This window comes from Nematolebias whitei, chromosome 11 (genome assembly GCF_014905685.2).
Source record: "Nematolebias whitei isolate Nwh7 chromosome 11, NemWhi1, whole genome shotgun sequence".
Classification (NCBI taxonomy): domain Eukaryota; kingdom Metazoa; phylum Chordata; class Actinopteri; order Cyprinodontiformes; family Rivulidae; genus Nematolebias; species Nematolebias whitei.
The window spans coordinates 2,631,522-2,640,896 of NC_056508.1; the positions used below are offsets into that span (position 1 = coordinate 2,631,522).

A 9,375-nucleotide genomic window follows, 5' to 3' on the forward strand; every position below is an offset into this window, starting at 1 on the left:
GCAGCAGCAGCAGCAGCAGCAGCAGCAGCAGCAGCAGCAGCAGCAGCCCACAGTTTACTACAATCTCAATGAAAACTACTTTAATTCAATGAATGAAAAGCAGCTCTTTGAACTTGGTCTCAACAGGTTTCTGACTAAAACACACACAAGTTCTGTTCGGGACAAGTTGGTGAAATAAGTGGTTGTGCCGACATAAACAGGCTAAAAGAAGAAAACTAAAATAAAAAAACAACATATATTACAATCAAACTTCTAAAAAAACAAATAAAATGACAAATTGAAAAATTATGTTACAAATATCCATAAACATCACATAAATGTCTAGGCCACTTTTTGGTGGCCTAATTTTTAAGACTTTCTGGTGTTTGCACCATTTTCAATATTTAAAACCTACTTATCAACTGCTTCTTATTAAATAGTAAATTATTAATTTCTACTGGTAATCACGCGATTGTATATATCTTTTATTTTAATTCTGAATAGTCAGAATGCTCTCGTGACCAGGAGAAATAATATTATTGATACTAAAAAAGTAACTGTAGAGAAGAGTGCGATTTGAATAAATGTGTGATTGATCTGCCGTAGCGTTCATCAAGGATGTGAGTGAACGGAGTGCACGTAGGAAAAATATTGTTCACACGGCTTAAAGAAAATAAATCCTGAGCCTGAAACTTTGTGGTGGCAACAGGAATAAAATCATGACATATTGCCAACGTTTATTAAAAATGCTCTCTGAAAAGTGCAAACTGCTTTTAACAACACACGAGTCAACTTCAAGCAACGACGACGTGTTTGAATTTAAACAATGTGCCCCAGAGTACTGCCCCACAGCAAACACATTGAACACACACATTTCAGTCAATTAATTTGTAATAAATTTAGAATAGTCAGTATCACAATCTAAAAGGAAGAAGTTCCACAGAGCTGGTTTTAGGACTCCCAGCGTTCTCAATAACTTTCAGAGCAGGAGCTGGAGTCATTTCCAACATCAACACAAAGATGTTGTGTGCAGTGAAAATGTTTTTGTGAACACAAACTAAACACTGATGAAAATGTCTTAACAGCATCAGAAGCATCTGTAATGGGGTGGGGGTGGGCACACTGGTAGGGGGGTTTGGGGTAGAGTTGCATTCGGGCCCAAAAAAACAGATCCAACCCGGCCCCAGCCCGCAATCATCATTTCCGAACCCCACCCGCCCTGACGAATTAACAGTAATTACATGTCCAAACCCAGAAAAAACCTTGACATTTTTAATTTGTTATTAACGGTCGGGGACGCGCAGCTGAATGAAAGGTGCACCTGTTTGTCTTTTCATGATCATAAAAGAACATTTAAACCCTGGTTCTGCTGCATTCTTCTGCATTACTCAGACACGCGGGCTGCTCTGACACGTCTGCTTTGGGGTCTCATCTGTTTGGGTCATCGGCCGCGCGCGTCCGCTGAGTGCAGCGTCTGAATGAACGTCCATTTGGGCGATGGATCGCGTCCTGGCAGTACAGTCCATCTGAAGCTTAACTGAACGTTTTACCGGTTTCAAGGCCTGTCAGCTCATGGTGAAATGGCCTTGTGCAGCTGGTGAATGTATGGCAGGCCATGTTATCATATAACTGGATCGTGGCTGATCCACTCACCCAATCGAAAACCCGACACCGACCCAGCCCGCCCAGCCAGCACATCATCATGGCCCGGCCCGAATTTGGGTCAGGTGGGGCCAGGCTTAGGGCTCGGGTTAAAAATGACAGCTCTAGTCTGGGGGTCCTCCTCCAGAAGATTTTGAATAAAGTAGATGCCATTTCCTTTACTCTGGCGTATTTCAACAAGCTGTTAAACATTTACCTACAGATGTAAACACTTGATTCAATAACTATTTTAGAGAGCAACAAGAAGTAGCCTGACCAACAGCTCTCCTTGTTTGAAAAGAGCACGCTCCGCTTGTCTCAAGCATCCCAAGAACCCCCCACCCCCACTGACAATGGCCGGCAAAAACATAGTGCTAAGCTAGCGCGCAACACAGAGGTGTCTCCCCCTTCTCCCCCCCGCCTCATCAATTAAACTCACGAAAAGATGAGCGCCCTGCCAAGCCAAGCGATCTAGAGGAAACACTGTATGGAGAGTTGTTGGGAGTAATCAGGAACACCCAGAGTGGACTTTTAGTGGTTTGAGTATTTTCCTATTAATCAAATGGAATGGATTTGTTCACAAAGAAATAGAAACAGCGCTGGGTGAACTCATATTTCAAGGTAAGTGTGTGTGTGTGGTTCCAAACTAATATGTTTTAAATGTGAGGGGGACATGTCCCCTTCACATATAACTGATGTGACGCCTATGCTTACCAGCATCACAGGCATGAAAATAATGATGATGTCATAATTAGCAGCAGATGTAACAAATTTGTACGGGAGATAACATACATTTACAAGAAGCTAATAAATAATTATTTCACAAGGAATTTTTCTTAATTTTTTTATTTGCAGCAGTCCCAGCAGAATGCATGCTGCTCAAAAACTTCACTTTGTTTTGTCTAACTACAGACATTATTATCTTATTTGAATATGACGGTTTTAACCCTTTAACTTTAATTATTCATGTTACTCAGGGGGGAAATCAACCTTCTTATTTAACTGCTTAAAAATACTAGTTTTAAATATTTCCTCCATTAAAAACTAGTCTTTTGGAACAGTCAGCCTCAAATAAATATTTAATTTTAATTATTTTTATTTTATTTTAATGCTTTAAGTGTTTTTTTTTTTTGTTTAAAACCTCTACATTATTATCATTTCTAATTGACAAAACATTTGTTTTTTTGGTAATTTTTAAAAAAAGTGTATTTTCTTCTATTAGTCTGCCTTCCGGGTCAACATCCACATCCTCCTTTGTTCTCCAGAGCTCAGAACTGATGCTTGGTTCTGATGGCCCAGCCAAGGGGTTCTGGACCCACTTCTCTGCGGAGTCAGACCTGGGCTTGGTCCGCTCTTCCTCTTCTAAAACAAACCATGATCACCCTATTCATCACCCACCTCATCACTCACTACTGCTCTTGCTGTGACTTTATCGTGCGCTGAACTCATTCAACTTCCACATCTTTTTCTTATTTTTCCTGTATTTATTGGTATTGAATAGGGCTGAGTACCGAACCGAGGTTCTTTTATGGCACCGACCGAACTGCACCGGTCGGTGTATGGATTGAAACGTCACTCTTTTTTCAGTGTCGTTTCGGTATTGGCTGAACGTGTCACATGGTTTCAGCACGCAGGCAGGTAAAACACCAGACATTTGATAAACAGACTACGTGTTTACACGCAGAGCTGTATAGAGCTGCCCTACAGATTGTATGTCTATAGGGCTGGTGACGCCCACAGACGGGGTTCACATGTGCAGTGTGTTGTCGAACGGCTTCGACAACACACGCAACTTTCTGTTTACGAGCAGAAAGTTGCTCCGTGTTTTTCTGCAAGAAGAGAGAAGGACAGCAGCCTCCCCTCCTCCTCTCAGCATTAAAGTCAGTCTGTGAGTGTTGAACAAACTGAATCAACATTCCACGGCCCGACTCGTCTTCAAAGAACTCCGAGGACGGAGCCGTGTTTGTTTCAGCTGGTGAGATTACGTTTGTTAACATTACTGCAGCTTAACACGTACATCGCAGTGAATTAAACTAGAATCCTTGTAACACTAACTTTAAGATATTAGTGTGTAAATTTATTTTATCTACATAACTAGCTAAACTCAGAAGCTAACTAAAGATTGACAATAACAGATGAAGCTTAGCTTGTAAAAATGTGCTCATCCATCGGATTAAACAGTTCAGCTAATGTTCACCGTTTGCTTATGTTGTCACAGGAGGTTCTGACCCAGATGTGAGGACAGACAGACAAAAGAAAAGTGAGGTGGGGGCCACAGGACAGTCACAAACTTTGTCGTTAAGTTTGCTGCTTTTTCTACAGTGGAAGCTGCATGGAGGAGGTAAGTTTAGCTGTAAAAGATTTTGTTGACCAGTTAAGCTTTTATCTCTCAGCCTAGATAATGTTTTTTGATCAATAATAACACAACCATGTTATTGTTGATGTGTTGTGTTCTCATGTCAATTAGGGAGATGATCAGAGCCCTAAACCCCAGAGAACCACAGAGAAGATTCAGGCAGAGACACAGAGGTGCAGAAGTCTGCATCAACCCTACCTCAGTGAATCCAGTGACCTGCTGGTGGAATGTGAGGGACAATATGTCAAACTGACAACCAGGTATGTGTGTGTGCAACAATCATCATCTACAGCCTCAGAGTGAACATGTTCTACTGCTGGAGACACCATCAGCCAGGAGCAGCTGGTTTGTGTCCAGAGAAAACAGACATCACGATGTTTCTGAAGAAAAACTGTTCAGTGAAAAGATCCTCAGTGTGTAGTAGAGGATGACCTTTTTTCGGGAGTACCGCCGGTCACGTGAATCCGGCCGGACCGGAGTCAACCTCATTATAACTCACGTAACCAAGACGTGACCGGACTGAAAGCTAACAGGAGCAGACAGGAGCGGGAACCAATCAATAACCAAAAATGAAAATGAAAAAAAAAAAAAAAAAAAAAAACCACGGGCGCGGCTATTTTGTAGTTTTCTTTCAGTAAGCCTTCACTTTAACACAAGTCAAAAGAACTACATTTCCCATGAGTCCAGTGTTCGAGCCATAGCTTTTCACCGAGAGGGGGAGGAGCAGCGAGCGAAGCGGTACAGAGTCTGAAAATAGTTTGCAACGCAAGGTAAGAAGTAAGTGTCTGTCTATTAAAGTCACAGAACAGGCAGGAACGTGTCAAATAACCTGAACTTCATGAGAGTTGTGTTGGTGCTGTGCTGCTTTAAACTTTAGTGTCAGCTGTGAGGAGCTGCTTTGTTTACCGTCAGTAAATGAACTCAAACAGCACATTTTTCTCCTCCTTGTCCCTTTTCATTTAAAAATGATGCTCTGCTTTGTTATGTGGGTTTTTAGGTTAAAATCTTCATTATCTGTTGCTGTTTGTAATGTCAAAAAACAAACAAAAAAAACTCTTCCTGGTTAAAGTGCACGTATTCTCTGGTAAAAATATCCCAGTTTTTATATGAAAGGCTGGTTACACATTATAATAACTTATTGTAGGGGGGACATGTTGGTGTGAGGTCTGTGGGTCCTCCCCCAAAACTTTTTAAATAAAGCAGCAGCTATTTCCTGCATTCTGGTGTATTTTAACAGGTTTAAAACATCTGTTTACCTACATAAGTAAATACTTTATTCAAAGGCTGTTTTATAAAGCATGGCACAAGAAGTAGCACTAAGCTTTTTGTTTGTCTTTAATTTAATTTAATTGTTCTACCTAACACAGGAAGCTGTTAGCTCTGGAAGCAAACTGTTAAACAGCTTTGGACACAAAGACCCTTGTCCCACACTTCAACAGAGCAGGTAAGATACATAACATCTTGTAATCTCTGCCTGTGAGGCTCATTAAATAATTATAAAATATGATAAGTGAAATAAAGAAAGAAAAATGAGCTTCTGTAATTTATAATTGCAAATGTCACATTTTCTTGACTTAATTTCAATTGTAAATCTCTTGTTTTTGATAAAATATTTATTTCCAAAAGAAAGACCAACAGATTGTAACTTGTAGTCGCTGTGACACTATTTTGACTCGTGCACGTCTTCTTTCACTTTTAGGTTCCACAAGGCTCTGGACTGGTCCAGCTGTGGAGAGATGAGGTGGAACACCAGACCTGCAATGGTCCAGTCTGTAAATGATGCTCTGAAGTCTGGGAAGATGCACGACATCATGCTTCACCCAAACGAGCTCGTTACCTCGACCACATACACTGAACTTCTTGAGGACGTCGTCCAATGTATAATAATTTAAACATTTTTATTTGTTGACTTCTCTGCTTGGTACATTATTTTTATTTTTTTGTTTGTTTGTTTAAACAATTTAAAACATGACAGTGATGTCACTGTTTAAAGGAAACAATTTATCAATAAATTAGTAAAATGCAACTTGTTATGTTTGGGTTCTTTCATGTAAGGTAGACATGGTGTGACCCATGGACTGGTTTAGATTTGTTGTTTTTACTGGAACTGACATTCAAAAGAGCCAGAAACAGACTCAGCAGCTGATCCTCCGTAGAAACATTATATGGACTACAGGCCATGGATTATTGTTTTATGATATTTAGTGAAGGTTTGTGTTTGGATTAAGGAAATAAATGTCTCTATTTCACCACAGATGAACTGTTCCTGTTGACATATCTTTTGAAATAAACCTGCAGAACAAAAAGTAATTTAAACAGGAATGGGTAGAAGATCAAATCAAATTCAATGTATTTCCTAAAAATTAAATGAAAAACAGGAGCAGGAGTCGTGTTACCAGGAGCAGGACAGGACAGGATTTTTTCTGTGGGACCAGGACAGGACAGGAGTGAAAGTCCACTCCTGTGTCATCCTCAGTGTAGCAGTGAACATTAGACACTGACCTGTCACTGGTTTGTAACTGGTCTTTTGAACTGGAAATTATTTGTTTATTTTTATGTAAGAAAACTGCTTGGAATGGAAAAATACCAAAGTTAAAAATAAAATTCATAATTTGTACTGTAATGTGTAACGTAATTTTATTCTTGTTAGAATTAATATTAGTTACAAAATTGGTACCGAAAAAAGAACCGTCCAGGAACCGACACCAAAGTGAAAGTACCGACACCCTTACCGATTTGTTTTAGAAAGGTACCCAGCCCTAGTTTTGACAAATAACTTGGAACCTCCATCAGAAAGGAGCGGAGAGGTTGTTCATCTGCTTGGCAGGGTGGAAAGTGAAAGTGAAGGGTGATGGGGGTGTTTTGTCCCAGAGTCTTTGCTGCAGCTTTTATTTAATTTATTTTACAATGATTTTCAGACAAAAGATGTGGCGTGGATTATTTATCATAACTCTGGTTTTACTAGGCCTATCAACACGATTTAAAAACTGGTGTGCAGCTTCAAGTCTGTGCTTTTGACACAAATTAAAATAGTCATTGAAATGCTGTGCCTTACCCGCTAGAGCGACTGAAATCGGTCATTTGACTCATGCACCTGCGCTTCCATTCGTTCGGAGGGGATTGTCAAAGTAGGCGGTGCTGGACACCTTAGTAGGTGCTGAAATTGCCACCTGTTACTGAGAAGGCAGAGCACCACTTGTTTTTAATTGCGCTCTCCAGTAAAACTGTAGTTTGTCCCGGTGTGACAAACTTGGCATACATAAGCCTGCTTTTCTACGACACACCTTGCTGCTAGTAATTGGTCAAGACAACGCAAGCTTCAGTGTGATTGGATGTATGGTATGGTATGGTATGGTATAAAGTTTATTCATTTAAAAAAGTACAAAACAATTCCATAACAATATAAAAAATATACAAAAGATTTAAAATGAAAGGCAGCAGAAAGAAGAAAAAATCTTATTATATCTGCCCCTTTTTTCAAACAATTATTTCAATCATAATAATTTTCAAGTAACAGAACAAAATGAATAACTTTCTAATTTTTCTAATTCTAATACAAAACACACACTAAGCTACTTCATATATAAACAAAAAAGGTTGAATCATGTCATCTGGACTTCGTTTTTTTTGTTAAAAAGAAACGTTTCGCCCCTCATCCAAGAGGCTTCGTCGGTCTGAGGCCTAGCCATCTGGTATTACCCAGAAGCCACCCTGACTCTTGTGTTTCAAGCCTGCCTCAGATACCCCTGAAGTCTGGCCTTTTCACTAATGGTTTCAAAAACACAAGAAAACAAACTTTGTACTTCATATATACTTTTTTAACAATTCAGCTTTGATCTTTTTCTTAAATGTACACATTGACTTGACATTTTTCACATCACTCTCTAGACCATTCCACAATCCAACTCCTTGGATTGAGGTAGACCTTCCCTTCAGATGTAATCTCTGCCTATCAACTAAAATGAAGCTGAAGCGGACCGGCGAGTTGTTTTGTTCTCAAGCTGGAAATCTGGCCCCTGGCCCGAGTGCTTTGAGCCGGTGTTCACTAAGATTGATGTTTCCTGTTTAAAATTCAACCTGCTTATGGAAGTCCCAACAATCAGCCACAAAAATAAACTCATATGATTTAGGAACATAAAATGGTCTTTGTCAGGTTCCTCTGTCCAACAACCAATTTTGAAGTGCGAGTTGTCCATAACCACAGCAGGCCAGAAAGAGGAAAAAAAAAAATCTTTCCTCACAACAGTCCCAGGTCCGTACAGGATGGAGACCATTGTGAACCATGTATGAAAGCCTCCTGGTAACAGGAAGGATGGATGTTGGACTTGGTTAAATCAATAACTCATGTTGGTGGTTTTGCAGCTCAATAGGGTATAAGCCAGTTGAGTAATTCATCAATTTAAATGAATCATCAGTTCTGTATGAATTTGTGATATTGTCGGAATAAAACAAACTTGTGCTGCATTGACCATCAAAACAGTCTTTCACCCTCGTTTTATAAACTTATGGGGCCACTTGGCTTGCTGCATGCTCTCTCCACAGTGTATCTGTCCTGACGTGCCAGGAAAGACTTGTCTTTAGTGTATCAAACTCACACAAGACTTTATGAACAATGTATTCAATAAGAAAAAGTCTTTAAAACAGGCATGGGCAAACCCTGTTCTGTGAGCTGTATACGGCCCATTGGGCTCTTTAATTGGACCGCCGAACTTGTCCAAATTCTATTTAAAAAACTGCATTTAATAGGGAGCAAAAACAATCTGGTGTAGATTTACCTGCAGTACTGAATTTCCCCAGTAGAGGCGCACTACAGAAACTGGCGTGTATTAGAGGTAAAGTAAAAGTGGAGAAGAAGTAATTTCTTCTTCTTCTTCACTTTTTAGCTTTGCCCAATGAACTATTCTGTAAAAACGAACTTATCAAAGGAAAGAAAAGTGGACAGTGAGTGTCGAGTGTTTAATATGGAGTGGACAACAACATGTTTTTCACCGAGGTCCAATCAAAGTCAAGTCCAGGCAAGTCAGATTTATTTATAGAGCACATTTAAAACAGAAACTGTTACCAAAGTGCTTAACAAAAATATCACATCATCAAATAAAAAGTAGCAAGATATATTTACAGCACATGGAATAAGAATATAAAACTGAAAACAATTAGAAACAATGAAATACTAAATCAGATCACGTTGTGTCAAAAGTCAAGGAAATAAACAAAAAGCATAAACTCAGTCAGAAACAATGAAAAACTAAATCAGATCAGATGACCTTGTGTTAAATAGGAATAATAACAAAAGCATAAACAGAATCAGTATCAATGAAAAACTAGATCTAAATCCGATCACCCTGTGTTAAATGTCAGTGAGTACAGATGTGTCAGTGAGTACAGATGTGTCAGTGAGT

The 9,375-nt window shown here is 39.4% G+C and overlaps 1 protein-coding gene across 1 annotated transcript in view; it reads right to left on the reverse strand.

Annotated features, from left to right (window-relative positions):
- The window catches only part of fam120c (family with sequence similarity 120C), a 158,552-nt gene that overhangs the window by 1,456 nt on the left and 147,721 nt on the right, over window positions 1-9,375 (reverse strand). The gene's annotated exons all lie outside the window — the stretch shown is intronic.